Here is a 4,174-nt window from a genome sequence, read left to right on the forward strand (position 1 = left end):
TGCACGAAGCGTTGTTTACGCTTCGTAGACAGGCCACAGTCATGTTTTCCAGATTCCCACTTTTTTTCTGAGGCTTCTGTTTTTCATCTAGTTCAACAACACCCCATGTGCTGATTCTGACAGAGCAGAGGGGGGTCAAATTTGTGTGCTAACCTGGGCATTTTTATTCGAACATGGCATGGTTTTGGAAACCCGTTTCATCAAAATTAGGTGACATTCTTGGCCACATCATCACACTTTCCTCTTTCCTCTGTGTAATGGGTGATATGTCATCCCTATAAATGCATCCTGAAGATAGAAATCTCACCAGAAAGGTCATGCTCAGGGTAATACTGGGAAACTTCATTTGATGTTATCTACACCTGGCCTTTTGTCTTACTCAGACACCATGTATAGTCTTTGAAACTTAAGAATCCCACGCTTCATTAGTCAGAACTCATGTTTAACGATTCAACCTTTTACATTTGCTTATTTTTCTATAAACTGCTTACTCCAGAACAGGTGCATAGAAATAAATTGTACATCACAAATGAAACTCAGGGGACCCTCTCTCCCTCACAACGGCTCTCAGGACAGGAGACTGCAGGGATGTGTTTGCTGCCCACACAGGGAAAATACAAGAAACAACCTCTCCTGTGTTAATTCCCTCTGCTTGGTACAGGCAGCCAGCACATGAGCCTGGTTCTGAACGTAATTAGGCTACAAAACAGCAGGTTAAAAAAGAATGCAGAACTGCTTGCAGTGATGTTGCAATCTCTAGCTAATACCTTAATTATTGCTGGTATATTTGGAAAGTGAACCATGTTTGGGAATATATTTTCTACTGCTCCTCCATGTACGTGTCTGGCAGCACACTATGGTTGTCCTAAAGCTACTGAAGTCAGTGAACTGGAGTTGGCATTAAAAGCGGGTTAAGCGTTGTGCCAGTGTCAGCGGACATTGTGCAGGTTGGCAATTGGAAGGCAGGGGGAAATAGACGGGTAATGATACAACAGTGATTTAACTCTCTAAGCGCCAACCACAGATATGCAGAAAGGGTCAGCCCCACACAGACTTCTGTGATCCATAATAGTACACAGCTTTCTGAATGCTTCTGAATGGTATGACGGTAGTTTCTGCCAAGCAGCTCAGTTAATGTTGGCCATCTCAGAGTTGTGAAGCCAGTCTCAGGCTGGCATTAAGTGTTTGCCCTGCTTGTGTGCTTTGCTGGCAGTGAATCAGCTCCTACTCAGTCTATTTTGTTTGCCTGTGACTGTGATATTTATTGGAATGGATCATGTGTTATCTCCTGAGAGCATTCATTCTGCCTTTTCTCAACCACTAAAATGTGTCAGGGATCTGACATTTTTTCATCATCTTTACATTATCATTATCATACATCATCATATCAGAAGAATTCAGTTTTGTGCATAAGAGTCACTTCTATCCATGGAAAGCTACAGGACCACGGGAGCAAAAGCAAATGTCAAGCTGCATGTTACAGATAAGGTAACCCTCAGGGCAAAGGATGAGGTGACTTTAAATGACCCTCTTAAAGATTGCAGGGTTGTAATGGTGCTCTGCAGAGCTTAACAGGGTCCAGAGAGCAGTGTGGGTGCATTTTCCATCCCATTTGTGATTGCTATAGCATGTTATGTCCATCAGCTGTCAATGAATACTGCTCAGTAGACCCACAAGCTGCTTAAAAAGATGTGTCTTTTTCCTCTCTCTGACAGCTGAGAGTAAGAAATGCGATCGTGGCAGTCCCACTGCAGCAGTATGCCTGCATCTGTGTTTCTTGTCATATGATGTACAACATTTTCTGCATAATGTATTCAATGTTGTTTTTACAGTCATAACTGGGCTTTTTTTTAAATTTGTAAACCTAAATCTTCTTGTTCTTTTTTTTTTCTCATAAATTGAAATACTATTTTATTTCAACCTTGAGTAGCAAAATTAAGATGTGTTTTTGTTGTAGTTTTTATTGATTTCATCACCAAACTCATTATGCTTTGTAGGTAATAAGGAAATCTAGCACCTGGTGAATTATTCAGACAAGGACCAAGTGCATTGCTGTTAGATTAAATGTTGGCTTTACAATGCCGGCCTCAAAATATGATTATATCGGGTGATATTGTTTCAGTTTCTCTGCGCAGGTGTAAATAATAGCAACTGGGCAAAATAATAGGGGGTGGTTAAGGTGACATTTAGGGTGTTTACAGTACGGTGGTTCTTACCCCCAGCCTCGCTTTTGCTGCCCCGGCTGAGTCAACCTGTCCTACTTTGCGTTTCGCAGCAGGATGTTGGAAACTGGGTCGGCAGCAGCCAACGTCCCTCACACGTCACTCATTAAACCACTCCGCTTTGCAGGGGCAAAGCAATTACACTCACACGGAACATAAAAGCTGTATTTTTACACCATATTACCATGATCAGAGGAGGCTATTATGTTAAACATCACCTCACGGCGTGATCTGGAGAGAGGGATGGAAAAAAGATGTGCAGTGTCAGGGCTGTCTGAGGGACATGTAGTCTAGCATATTGGCGGTTTGCCTGTTTGAAAAATGAGTCAAAATTAAAGATCACATGGGAGACTGTGTAGATTTCATTGCTCAATGATGTTAATCCATCAGATTCTGAAGTGCACCAATGATGTGCATTAGTGAAAGAGAAAGTTCCCTAATAGACAGAGAGCTTGCATTGAATGTATGATGATGTTGTTGTCCTCTTTTAAAAAGCATTACAAGAATGAAGTAGCCTACATAGATATGTTTAATTACATACAGAAATGTGTTAACATTCTGTTACACATTTTTGTTGTTAATTTTCAGTACTCAATTTATCTATGCTTCATAGAGTAATTTAATAGGTCAGATTTTAAATGTGTAATTAACTGTAATTTACCTTTCTCTATCTGTAATTTCCCCTCTCTCTATCTGTCCTTCAGATGAAAGGCAGGACCAAAAAGGCAAGAGGAAAGTTGTTCAAACATCTCCAGGTCCTGTGGCATACACAGTGAGTCTTTGTTGTCCCCACACAGACACACACACACCCCAAGAACCATTCCCTGCTCAGAGAGTGCTCTTTGTAGACTGTAGACTTAATTCGGGCAGTGTGACATAGCATTTCTGACTCACCTGGTTAATTTCTTTTCACTTGGGGTTTGGGTGTTAGCATTAATATTACCTCCATCTTGGATCAGCAGTCCTAATTTTGTCTGCATTAGTACTGGAGAGCCATTATAATGCAGATATTGTTTATTTTGAAGCAGAACTCCAGCTTAATCCAACAACACCACAGCAGTTTGTGGGGGTCATGTTGAGTTATGATGTAATTCCTGATAACCCCACATTTGGGCATTTGTGCTGTTAGGCCCAGATGTCTGTGGTCTTTATTTTGTAGATTCTTTTTTAGCCAGGAGCTGATTGACACCTAGAAAGATGGGTGATTCCAGTTCCCATCTTATAAGATACTGTACGTCACTCTAGTTATGTCAGTAAACAGCAACAGGGACAAAGGACCTGTGGAGCCCCAGTGGTTAACCCTTGTGTGGCAGTTGAGTGCAACTGTCAGTCTTACCTCTGCACTCCCTGTAGGTGGGGTCTCAAGACACACTGATGTCCATCACACTGAAGTTCAGCATGACCCAGAATAAACTGGGGCAGCTCAATCGCCTCTTCTCCGGGACTGCAGTGCCAAGCCAGGTGAGCACACCGCTGCCCTTCTACACTAGCCCACCAGTCTTCCACTGATTCTCTCATCAGACAGCTTGCTGTATTTCATCCCCTCTCACACCATCTTTGTTCCTGACCTGGGACAAAAAGGAACCAGCTCTCTATCCCCTGGACCCTGCAACCCTACCTCCACCCTTTCCTCCTCTGAGCTGGGATTGGATACACTGCAGGTAAGATAAGTTAAATGAGCCTGGGTGTGACTAGAGGACACAGTCAGTCAAAGGCTGTGATAAGTCATGAGCTTCCATTGCCAGATAGCACCTCTGTACTCATTCAAATGCCTGCAGGACTTCTCAGAAGGCCTCTCTTATCTCCTGTGTGCACTGTTATCCATCTGTGTGAAACCGTTAGCATTGCTACCGAGACAAACACAATAAACATGATCTCTTTGTGACAGATGCCTGTGTTCTGAGACTGAACTTCTGACATTCTTGTGTGTGAATCACAGGTGTGTTAGTCAC

General features: G+C 42.5%; 1 long non-coding RNA gene across 1 annotated transcript; it reads left to right on the plus strand.

Annotated features, from left to right (window-relative positions):
- The first annotated feature begins 2,924 nt into the window (after positions 1–2,924).
- LOC118784985 lies at positions 2,925–3,845 on the plus strand. The gene is made up of 3 exons (XR_005005258.1): positions 2,925–2,994; positions 3,576–3,683; positions 3,804–3,845. It is a non-coding gene; the product is annotated as an uncharacterized LOC118784985 (long non-coding RNA).
- Positions 3,846–4,174: the final 329 nt, after the last annotated feature.

This window comes from Megalops cyprinoides, chromosome 10 (assembly GCF_013368585.1).
Source record: "Megalops cyprinoides isolate fMegCyp1 chromosome 10, fMegCyp1.pri, whole genome shotgun sequence".
Lineage (NCBI taxonomy): Eukaryota > Metazoa > Chordata > Actinopteri > Elopiformes > Megalopidae > Megalops > Megalops cyprinoides.